Consider the following 12,892-nt stretch of genomic DNA (forward strand, 5'->3'; position numbering starts at 1 on the left):
TCCTCCTCCCTAATGTGGGGCTCGCGCTGCTGTGGCGGCCTTTTTAAATTTTCCCGACAGCTGACCACTGACATTCCCTCATAGAAAGAGTGGTTAGCAGAGTTATTGGCTGCTTACCTGAGAGTCCTCGGCTCCTCTGAAGCATTTGTCTGCAATCCTTCCCTAATCACCTCAGGGTCTTGGTAGGTGCAAGAGAACATACACTAGGGGAGGTTAGGGGAAGGGGGGGGGCACCTGCGAGGGAAACTATCATTTGTGCTGAGTAAAGAGTTTCCAGTGAAGTTTCTTTGGGGGGGCACCTACGCTCTGGCAGGCAACCCTTCACCCATGATTTAGGTGAGTGGGCTCAATAAAACAATTGGTTACCTGGGGCAAACTTTGATGTAATTGTACTTTGGTTTGTCTTTGGGAATGTATGAAAAACAGGTAGACATAGTCTCTATCTCCCCAGGGAAGGAATCCATGATGGAATTAAGATGTGTATGTTCTTATCCAGATCTTGTACAGGGAGCCACAGCTGCAGTGAGTTTGTTCCTGAGGTCTTTAGGTCACATACCAATGTATTATCTAGGCTTAAGAATCCTACATTTTTACCACCCCAAGGAAAAGGCTACTATCAGTAGTCTTCAGCTAATTTTTTTTCTCTTTTTTTTTCTTTTGGGGGGGGGTTCTAAACAGGGTTTCTCTGTGTATCCCTAGCTGTCCTGGAACTCACTCTGTAGACCAGGCTGGCCTCGAGTCTTCAGCTAATTTTGAGTATAAATTCACCTCATTTTATATATTTCTTTAGAAACAGTAAATAGTATCTGAAGAATGTACTAGCTGGTTTTATGTGTCAACTTGACTCAAGCTGGAGTTATCACAGAAAAGGGATCTTCAGTTGAGGAAATGTCTTCATGAGATCCAGCTGTAAGGCATTTTCTCAATTAATGATCAAGAGGACGGGCCCATTGTGGGTGGTGCCATCCCTGGGCTGATAGTCTTGGGTTCTATAAGAAAGCAAGTTGAAGCCGGGCGGTGGTGGTGCATGCCTTTAATCCCAGCACTTGGGAGGCAGAGGCAGGCGGATTTCTGAGTTCGAGGCCAGCCTGGTCTACAGAGTGAGTTCCAGGATAGCCAGGGCTACACAGAGAAACCCTGTCTCGAAAAACAAACAAACAAAAAGAAAAAAAAAAAAACAATTAGCTCATTCACAGTGACAGTATATCTGAAACGATTCTACACATTGTAATTTATTTTTGTAATGTGCAATTAAATTGTAAAATAAGTTTTGCAATAATGCTGGCTATACTCTCCAGTTATGAAATGCATATAAAAATAAAACAATTGTATGTTTTAAGTGAATTATTAGTGCAGGTAATTTTTTTTCTAGAGGGTTGCTAATGGAAATATGAAGTTTGTTTAAATTTATTACTGTAGATACAACTTTGGGTACTTTGTTTGTCACCTCAGAATATGAAGCATTTTCAAGAAGCATATAACATTAGACTCTGCTTCCCGTTAGAATGTGGTGACTCCATGTCTGAGCACTGGAAGTCTTGGCTTTATTCCTAACCAGTGGGGGCTCCAACTCTCTCTGCTCAGTTGCCCTGTCTACAAAAAAGACAAGGCATAAGTCAGTCTCTCCTTTTAAGTCTCAGGTATTTACCAATAAAAGAAAGTTTACGAAGAAAAGTTTTATTTTGGGTCGTGGCTTTTTTGACAGCCTCATTAAGCACTGGCTGCCTCCCCGTTCTAACAGTTATCCACCTCCAGAAAGTTTGGCTGTCCTGGACAAATAAGAGTTCCCTCCTTTCTCAGAGTTGCATAAATTGGGTTGTGAAGCTAAACATCCCTCCTGAGGGTCAAGCTTGAAAGAGTCCCAGTGCATCGGTTCTTGGATCTGAGACTTTCTGGAAGCTTTGCTTAGTGTCTCCCGTGTTATCCATGCCATTTAGCGGTCATCGTGACTATTCTTTAAGATTGTAGTTTCTGCTGTTCCAATCTAATGTAGGTTACTAGCACTTGTAACAGAGTCAGTACAATAGAAATTGTTTTGCAGCTGTGTCCACTGGACATGATCATAACGAACTATGATAAAATTAACTAGTAAGGTATTTTCAGCATACGCATATTGTGTTAGGATAAAACACTGAGGAGGAACGGGAAGAGTAATGGCAGTTGAAACGAAAGAAAAAAAAGAAGTGTATTAACGTTTTGAACAAATAATGATGGGCTTCAAACAGTGTGATATTTACTGAGAAAGGATAAAATCACTTTTTAAAAAATTCAACTGGTTGTAGTGATTTGCACCTATAATATCAGGACTTGGGAGACCGAGGCAGGAAGGTTGCAAATTTGAGGACTTATGGGAGATTCTATCTCCATAGCCCACTCTATTCATTGCTTTCTTGGCTCCCAAAATAAGGAGATTCTCAGCCAACATGGAATCCTTGGTAGGAAGAGGGTGCTCCTGTCTTTCTGCTTCAGTTTGCTAGCACTTAGTGCATTGAGAGTGGGAGGTGGGGGCCCAGGAAGTAGGAGCATAGGAGGGGCTCTCTCTCCATTCTATTCTAAACCTTTTCAGCTTCAGATGAAAGTTTTTGACCTTAAATGTTTTCGCCTTGATGGTCACGCCATTCCCATCTCCTCCAGGCAATAGCCCAAGAGCCCCAGGCCAAGCCCCTTTGACACCTGGTTGAGGAAACCCTTGAGAGCTCCAAGGTGTATATTATCAGCATCCTGGCATCTGCTGGCAGCACTGTGTCCCAGTGTCCTGCTTTAAAGTCAAAGCTTCTCCTGCCTTTGAGGAAGTTGTTCCAATAGTTTGGAGCAGATTGCCCATGTGATGGGCATAGCCCATGAGGCCCCAGGCAACACTCAGATTTGAAGCTGTGAGACAGTGGGAAGGTAGCAGCTATGTGGCAGAGCTGGAGGCTTGCAAAGAGCTGTTGGCATCTCCTTGTTACAAGACATAGCTCAACCTCATGGTCCTGAGGGCCCTATTCTCCAGGGTTCCTTGTTTCTGAGCAGTGGCTCACAGTAGCTAGTCTTGACTTTCCTAGTGGACTCATGGACAGTACAGAGGTGAGTGGGTGCCATTCTTGCCTCCAAAGAATTCCCTGCCATTATGCAGAACTGTTCCACCGAGTTCCTGAATGCTGGGGTCCTTCTGTCTTGAGGAAGCACACGGTAAGGTCAGCCCTCTGGGCTGGGTCCCTGGTGTCCTCAGGGAAATGTGTGGTCTCTTCAGTTTTACACACCTCTCAATAGTCCTTGAGAAACTTTAAAAAATATATATTAGCCTTTTGGACTGGTGAGATTTTCCGATCAGCCATGAAGAGCACTTCCCTGTCTTGCAGAGGCTACATGCTTAGTAGGCAATGCTGTGGCAGCCCTGCCTCCATCTCCCAACTGGCTTGGAGTCAGAGGAAGCTCTTCTTGGCTTCTTGGGAACTTTATCATTGAGTGTCTCTATGCTCTGCCCATTCTTCTGCCTTCCCTATCTATAGCACACCCACTGTGGATCATGTCCTCCGTCCCAAAAGCCATCAACGATTATGTCCCATCTCTGGGGGCCATCATCTCTTTCTTTATTCCCACTCATGGTCAAAGATTGAGCCATGGTATTCTTTTTGCCTCTGTTCTCCCACCCACCCACACTTGTTCTTGGCAGCTCAGAAAAAATCTTGGCACTCCTCACATGACCAGCAGATGTTCCTTGCCAAAAGGGTTCTGACATCAAGTCTGCTTACTGCCAATGGCTCTAACTCTCTCCAGCTGTTTCCTGACACCCACAGAGAAAGTGGGGTGAGCGTCCCTCTGTGTGCTTCTGAGCTTCCTGGAGGCTCTTCAATAGCCAGCATGTATCACCAAGTGTGAGCACATGGCTATACTGCTAAGTACAGGACTTTACAGTGTAAGCTAACCAATCATCAGTTTGCTGGGTGCCTTGGGACTTAATCAAGTCTTGCTAACCAATGCTGTAAATCTACAGTCAGAACAAGTCTATAGAGACTCAAGAAGCAAAAGGACGGAGCTTGACCTCCAGCCCCTACTTAAAAACCTAGGTGTGGTGGCCTGACCATGATCCCATTGCTGGGGCAGTGAAGAAAAGCAGATCCCTGGAGCTCACTGGTCACCTAGGCTGGCCTAATCAGGGAGTCCCAGGCCACGAACAGCCTCCATCTCAAAGGTGAACAACTCATGAGAAACAACACCTGAGGTTGACCTCTGGTCTATACACACACACACACACACATACACACACCCCACATCCTCATATACAGACACACATATGTATCCTCCCTCCGCACAAAGAATGTATAAGCTCACAAAAAGCAACTACAAAGTAAAGCCGCCCATCTACCATTTCCAGGGCTGTTGAACCTACTTAGATGATGAACCAAATGTTCTCTTCAAGTCGCTATAGGTCTTGCTAAGCAGATCTTTCATCTTCCTGATTTTTATCTATGCTGCATACAACATCATAAACAAACAAATCTCACCACTCTAGTGCTTTAGTTTGAATTTTACATATCAGGCTTCTCAGTTCTTACTGCTATGAATTTAGCTTACACAATGGTAACACACCCGCATGATTTCTTTCAGGATAAAACCTGAGTGTTTCCATTTAAAACCACTTCAGCAATGAATACACACGATCCACTTCTTTTGTGTTTTGTTTTGTTTTTGTTGTTACAGCAGACTTTATTGATGGGGATCTGGGATAGAAACTCTGAGGGAGACGCTCAGTATTAGGGGCCAAGTTGGAACATAGACTCCTCAGCAGCCGAGGGCCTCTCTCTTGCTTGCATGTTCTTGCTGGGGCAGGTGGTTCAGGGCTTCTTACTCCTTGGAGGCCATGTAGGCCATGAGGTCCACCACCCTGTTGCTATACAGTGTTCATTGTCATATGAGGAAATGAGCTTTACAAAGTTGTCATTAAAAGCAATGCCAGCCCTAGCATCAAAGGTGACGTTACAAAGTAGTGGGAGTTACTGTTAAAGTAACAGGAGACAACCTGGTCCTCAGTGTAGCCCAGGATGCCCTTTAGAGAGCCTTCAGATGCGTGCTTCACCACCTTCTTGGTGCCATCATACTTGGCAGGTTTATCCAGGTGGCATGTCAAATCCATGATGGATACATTGGGGGTAAGAACCCAGAAGGCCATGCCAGTGAGCTTTCCTTACAGCTCTGGGATGAGCTTGGCCACAGTCTTGGCAATACCAGTGGATGCAGGTATGATGTTCTGGGCAGCCTAATGACCATCATGCCACAGCTTTCCAGAGGGGCCATCCACAGTCTTCTGTATGGCAATGATAGCATAGATGGTGGTCATGAGTCCTTCCATGATGCCAAAGTTGTCATTGATGAACTTGGCCAGGGGAGGCTAAGCAGCTGGTGGTGCAGGAAACATTGCTAACAATCTTGACTGAGTTGTCATACTTCTTGTGGTTCACACTCACTGACAGAAGGGGCAGAAATGATAACCCTTTTGGCCTCACCTTTCAAGTGAGCCCCGGCCTTCTCCATGGTGGTGAAGACCCCAGTAGACTCCATGACATACTCAGCACCAGCATCACCCCATTTGATGTTAGTGGGATCTCGCTCCTGGAAGTCAGGGATGGGTTTCCTGTTGATGACAAGCTTGACTGTGCCATTTAACTTGCCATGGTTAGAGTCATACTGAAGCATATATACCGTGTAGTTGAGGTCAATGAAGGGGTCATTGATGACAACAATATCCACTTTGCCATCTGCAGAGCAGAAGGCAGCCTGGTAACTAGGCACTCAATATGGTCAAATCTGTTCACTCCCATGTTCATCATCCGTCTACAGGATGAGGCTCACACTACATCATGAGAAGATTCAGCTGTCTCTGGAACAGGAAGGATCAGAGAGCCCCGATACCCTTCTATGTGGAAAGCAGTTTTGAGTTGCTTTGGGGAAACCTGTTTATCAACTAATATGCCTAAGACAACTTGTTGTGTAGAAGACTTTTTGAAATACATTTTGAATGGTTAGCTATCGTAAGATGGTTTATATTGTGTGAAATTTCTCAGTTCTGAACAATTTATTAGTCTTAGGTCACTAGCCTGACTCTAGTCAGCTGGACTCAGTGCATTAAAGAGGAAAGGGGAGCATGGTGAGGGAGGAAGTGAAAATTAAAGTATAAAAACTGGTTTCTGAGGGTGTTGCCATTCACCAGATGGGACGAAAAGAATGACAAGTTTGTGGAGAAGATATCAAAGTTCATATGGATAGAGAGAGCTAGAAATACCCATGGACATCTGGAAGCATCCAGAGTTCAGCTAAGAGGTCAAGTGTATTGCATTGTGGTCGTTTTGTAGAGAAGAAAATCCCCAAAGGACACAGAAAAGAAGCAGTCAAAGAGTAGGGGAAAAGTGAGAGAAACTACAATGCCCTAGAACGAAGGAGAGGAAGTGTCATCAAAAGCACATTATACAGAAAAGTCAAGTAAGAGAGACCAAGTTTTCATTAGTTGACAGCAAGGGGCAAGCATCAGTCTGCACTGCAGACCTGCAGACACAGGAGGGACACACATCCTGTGAGCATCATAGCTTGTTAGTGTTGGCTGGGGATCCCAGCGGGGGGGTTTTGTTTTTGTTGTTGTTGGGTTTTTTGTTTTTTGGTTTTTTTTTTTGCTTCTCTCCTGGTGCCTCCAACATTTGTAGCTGTTTCATGACTCAGCTGAGACCTTTCCATGCTCTGAAAGCAGAAGAGGAGGGAGAAGAGGGTGTGGGGTGCAATTCACAGCTCTGTAACTAAAGCCAGATCCTTCCCAGTGGTTCCTGATTCAGGCTGCTGGCTGGGACATCATTTTAAAAATGTTATCTCTGTGAACTGCTAGCTTGACCAGCTGGCATTGTGGAATTTAAGCCTTTCCTCCTAACAACAGTATTGGTAAGAAAGGGCTCCACATTTTAATATTTAATAGCCTTTAGTACTAGCCTTCATGTCAGACCATACCATTTGCACACAAACAATAACATCACGATCAAAGGGAAACACGCATGGCTTAATTCTTTGCTGACTTTAAATGATCGAAAATTACTTGTGAAAAGAAAGCACGCATAGTAGTAAAGGCTTCTACAAGGATGATAACCGACTTATTCCCAAAGTCCATTACCCTGAGATGGTCAAGTGTGTAAGAACTCAGCAGGTTAGATATGTAGCACTTCTACATTAAAAAACAAAAAAAACAAAAACAAAAACAAAAAAAAAACCACCTTCTTCCAAACATAGGTTTAGTTAAACAGGGTTTACTTACGGGATGAGCATGTTATATCATATGACTCATGTCCTACCTACATTTTCCTGTTGGAATTTTTCTTGCTAACAGATGATCTAATTTTGTGTTGGCTCATCCCCACAGTTTGATGGAGTTATAGCTTCAAAGGGGCACCAGTTGATTGCTGTATATTTAAATGTTCTTCAGGGCTGTGCCATCATCTTATTCCTCTTAGAAAATGTCTAATGACCTCATTACTTATGCATATAAATCATATTTTACCTGGAGGCAAACAGAAGTCCCCAAATATCCAGAAGTACCAAAATCATAAACTAAAGGGGGAAAAAAACCCTTTTACTGTGTTTGGAGAATATTCTAAAACAGGTTCCCCAAAAATATGATCTGCCTGCTGTTAGAACTGGATGAGAAGCCAGCATGGGCTCAGTCTAAACCAAATTTGCCAGATAATCTAATGTCCAAGTAAAATCAGATTATTTTTACAAATTTTTTTTTGGTTTTGGTTTTTCGAGACAGGGTTTCTCTGTATAGCCCTGGCTGTCCTGGAACTCACTCTGTAGACCAGGCTGGCCTCAAACTCAGAAATCCACCTGTCTCTTCCTCCCAAGTGTTGGGATTAAAGGTGTGTGCCACCACCGCCCAGCTTATTTTTACAAAATTAATTTGCAAAGCTGATGTAGCACACAAAGGGAACCTAAAACCATAAAAATAACTAGTTATCATAAGCAAATAATTATTCATAATAAAACACGTAGATATTTTCCTTCCTAAGGATATAATTTGTCAAAGTAAAACATTCAACAAATATTTATTGAGCTCTCATATTGTGTTTTGTGCTGTCCCATGGGCTCAGGTACCCTCCTTGTAATACATACTTATCTGTGAAATGGAAACCCTTATTAGCAAGGGTCATGGAAGACAGGGCTTCAGAACACACATGAGAAACCAGAGAGCCTGCATTGAAATTCTGACTGTTCCTTAAAGAGCCACGTTACCTTGGGACAGTCACTTGGTCTCTTTCTAGCTAACAGTGAGAAGGGATCCACAGGAGGGTGAAGAAAGTTATTCAAGAAGAACAGATGATAGTAGCCCTAAGTACTCAGAGGGAGGGACTCTTTTAGAGGCTACAAGCCACTGATATACTCTCTCGATATAATGCTGCTTTGCTTGCTGAAGGTGTTCCCATGATTCCATGTTATGACCTTGTTGACCCACTGACATTCACTAAGGGTCTGCATTGTCTGATGGGGTCCCACTTCTGCTGAAGTTGCAGCTTCTAAACCCACATCAGCTTCTTTTAAGAAGAGGTGAAATAAAGTCAGTGCTACATCATTAATTTGTACAACCAGTAGATGGATCATATAGGTACAGCATCCCAACAGGTTAGAAATAATGGAGTCACCAAGATTGTGTCATCTTTTTAAGAGTCCATCGAGCTTGAAGATCAAGCTTTCTGTTCCCTATAGTGAAGGTCCTGTGCTATACTCTTCCTTGCCACATTAAACCTTGGGCCACATTAAACCTTGTCATGTTTCTGCATTATGGAGCCCTATTTATGTGAATTGAGTTTGAACAACCTAATGACAGCAGCTAGTTCTCTCTCTAGCTGTGAGATAGCAAAGTAATCAAATGAGGGATGCTTAAGTCTTCACTTTAAAAGATAGTGTCTTAGGGTTACTCCTGCTGTGAGGCCATGTGTTACTCTTGTTTCCTTCCTAACCAAAATTAAGTTAGGGAGGAAAGGATTTATTTGGCTTAAAATTCCACATCATAATCCATCATTGAAGGAAGTCAGGTCAGGAACTCCAACAGTTCAGAAACCTGGATGCAGGAGTTGATTCAGAGGCCATGTAGGGGTGCTGCTGACTGGTTTGCTTTTTGTGTTTTACTCAACCTGCTTTCTTATGGAATCCAAAACTAAGAGCCCAGAAATGGCACTACCCACAATAGGCTGGGACCTCCACCATAAATCATCGATTAAGAAAATGTCCTATAGCGGATTAGTTTGCAGCCAGATCACGTCTATACATTTTCTCAATTGAGGCTTCCTCCTCTCTGGTAGCTCTACTTTGTGTCAAGTTGACATCAAACTAGCCAGTATAGATAGGAAGTAACCTAGTTTGATACTAAATGTGTAGAAAACACACTTAGCAGAAATTGGATTCCCATTTTAAGATGGAAGACGGAGTATGTAAATATTACTTTTATTTGCCTGATGTAATTGTTTTCTCCAAGTCTTACTGCCTCCATCTGCTAACCTAGGCCTAGTCCTGGAAGCTTCTCACCTCCATACAATCTAATCTAGGCCTAGAGTGATTTCAGCCTCTGAGATTTACTGCTGAATAAGCTCGCCCTTTATAGTTCTTTCTGAACTCTGGCTGGCTGGTTCAACTCAGCTGTTCTGGCTCAAACTCCTCTCCAAGCTGACTGACTCAATCTGATTTCTCTGCTTGCCTCTGACTGAGTTGCTCTGCTTGGTCTCAAACTACTTTTGGCAATTTCTTCTAAGCTTCTGATTCCTCCTCATTCTCTGATTCTTTCTGTCTTCACCTGTGTCTAACTTGTTCTCTCTTCAACCTGTCCCTGTAAAACTACTTCCTTCCTCCTGCACTACTTTCTTGTCTCTTTCTTCTCAGGTCTCATGAGAGTCAGACATATCCTATTCTGTCAAATCTTTCTCTGATTCATCACTTTGTCTGCCTCTCAAATAGACATCCTTTTCAAATATGGGTGCTTCCTTTTACAAACTAACTTTACTTCCATTGTTTGGTATTATAAGTGTGTACTAAAGGTGTGTCTGTATTCCAGCCAGAGGGACTAAAGGTATATGCAAAGACTGAGCTGAATCACAACTAGAAACAGATTTTTCCAGACAACACAATCTCGGGGTTCACAGTGCGATCAAATAATGTGCAATGGGGCATAGCTATGAATGGAGTTAGCCATAGAGCTGGGAACAAGCTATATTGTTATAAATATTGGTTCTGCACATACTTACATTTCAAATGGGAAAATTACTCAAGTTCTCTATGTTCTGTAAACTATATACTTTTTTTTTTTTTTTTTTGGTTTTTCGAGACAGGGTTTCTCTGTGTATCCCTCTGGCTGTCCTGGGACTCACTCTGTAGACCAGGCTGGCCTCGAACTCAGAGATCCACCTGCCTCTGCCTCCCAAGTGCTGGGATTAAAGGCATGCACCACCACCACCCGGCAAGTATATATTTATAAAACAGGTGACAAATGCTGGTTTGTTATAAGTAATACAGCAGTGAAAGAGATGTTGTCTGCACCCCAGAGCTGACCCTGTGTCACAGCTCTCCATACCCAAATCCCTCCCAGAGAGAACTGGTCTCCCAGGAGTACTGACACATAGGCTTACAGGAGGGACAAGCCACAGTCAGAGACAGCAAGACCAGATAATATCAGAGATAACCAGATGGTGAGAGGCAAGGACAAGAACATAAGCAACAGAAACCAAGGCTACTTGGCATCATCAGATGCCAGTTCTCCCACCACAGCGAGCCCTGGATACCCCAACACACCAGAAAAGCAAGACTCTGATTTAAAGTCACATCTCATGATGATTGCTGGGAGCCAAACCCAGGAAATTACCCACTGTTCTGGAAAGCCTAGTCACTTAAAGCATAAGGTTAAGAAAGGATGTTTCCGCCAGGCAGCGGTGGCACACACATGCCTTTAATCCCAGCACTTGGGAGGCAGAGGCAGGCGGATTTCTGAGTTCGAGGCCAGCCTGGTCTACAGAGTGAGTTCCAGGACAGCCAGGACTACACAGAGAAACCCTGTTTCGAAAAGCCAAAAAAAGAAAAAAAGAAAAAAGAAAAAGAAAAGAAAAAAAAAGAAAGCACGTTTCCAGTCTCAGACCCCAGGAACTTGAAGAAAGTCTGGTATTTCCTGGAAGCCAGTTATGATAGTGGGATGGTCTTAGGCAATGAGGATATGATAGTGGGCTAGCCTTAAGCAATGATCCTTGCCTAAACTTCCCATTTTGCTATGTCTTTATAACCTGCTGCCTGAAATTACAATTTGAGAGCTTGATCAAAACCCTCAACTTGCTCTCCTTCTTGTCTTTTGTCCCTTCATTCTTTTGCCCCACTTACTCCCTGGGTCCTCATTGAATTCCACATGGGCCGGGGCAGATGATGACAGAGGACTTTAAGAAGGACATAACAACTCCCTTAAAGAAATACTGGAGAACACAGGTAAACAGCTAGAAGCCCTTAAAGAAGAAACACAAAAATTCCTTAAAGAATTACAGGAAAACACAACCAAACAGGTGAAGGACTTGAACAAAACAATCCAGGATCTAAAAATGGAAATAGAATCAATAAAGAAATCACAAAGGGAGACAACCCTGGAGATAGAAAACCTAGGAAAAAGATCAGGAGTCATAGATGCATCACCAACAGAATACAAGAGATAAAAGAGAGAATCTCAGGTGCAGAAACTACACCCTAGAAAAAGCAAGGAAGTAATCTTTTTTCAACAAACCTAAAAGAAGATAGTCACACAAACATAATTCCACTTCTAACAACAAAAATAACAGGAAGCAATAATCTATGTTCCTTAACATCAATGGACTCAATTCCCCAATAAAAAGACATAGAATAGCAGACTGGATACGTAAACAGGATCCAACCTTTTTCTGCATACAGGAATTTACCTCAGTGTCAAAGATAGATACTACCTCAGAGTAAAAGGCTGGAAAACAATTTTCCAAGCAAATGGTCCCAAGGAACAAGCTGGAGTAGCCATTCTTTTTTTTTTTTTTCTGGTTTTTTGAGACAGGGTTTCTCTGTGTAGCCCTGGCTATCCTGGAACTCACTCTGTAGACCAGGCTGGCCTCGAACTCAGAAATCCGCCTGGCTCTGCCTCCCAAGTGCTGGGATTAGAGGCATGTGCCACCACTGCCTGGCAGGAGTAGCCATTCTAATATAGAATAAAATCGACTTTCAACCAAAAGTTACCAAGATAGGGAAGGATATTTCAAACTCAATGAAGGAAAATCTACCGAGAAGAATTTTCAATTATGAACATCTATGCTCCAAATACAAGGGCACCCACATTCATAAAAGAAATTTTACTAAAGCTTAAAGCACACATTGTACCTCACACAATAATAGTGAGAGACTTCAACACTCCAATTTGTGCAATGGACAGATCATGGAAACAGAAACTAAACAGAGACACAGTCAAACTAACAGAAGTAATGGATCAAATAGATTTAACAGATATCTATAGAACATTTCATCCTAAAATAAGAGTATACATTCTTCTCAGCACTTCATGGTACTGTCTCCAAAACTGACCATATATTTGGTCATAAAACCATCCTCAACTGTTACAAGTAGATTGAAATAATCCCATGTATCCTATCAGATCACCACAGACTAAGGCTGGTCTTCAAACAACAAAAATAACAGAAAGCCCACATACACATATAAGCTGCACAATGCTCTACTCAATGATAACTTGGTCAAGGAAGAAATAAAGAAATTAAAGACTTTTTAGAATTTAATAAAACTGAAGGCACAACATACCCAAATTTACAGGATACAATGAAAGCATTGCTAAGAGGAAAACTCATAGCTCTAAGTGCCTCCAAAAAGAAACAGGAGAGAG

General features: G+C 42.7%; 1 pseudogene; it reads right to left on the bottom strand.

The window, feature by feature from the left end:
• Window positions 1-4,827: 4,827 nt before the first annotated feature.
• On the bottom strand, window positions 4,828-5,807 carry LOC114616762 (annotated as a pseudogene).
• Between the last annotated feature and the right edge of the window lie 7,085 nt (window positions 5,808-12,892).

The sequence above is a fragment of the Grammomys surdaster genome, unplaced genomic scaffold, assembly GCF_004785775.1.
Source record: "Grammomys surdaster isolate TR1022 unplaced genomic scaffold, NIH_TR_1.0 62, whole genome shotgun sequence".
Taxonomy (NCBI): Eukaryota; Metazoa; Chordata; class Mammalia; order Rodentia; family Muridae; genus Grammomys; species Grammomys surdaster.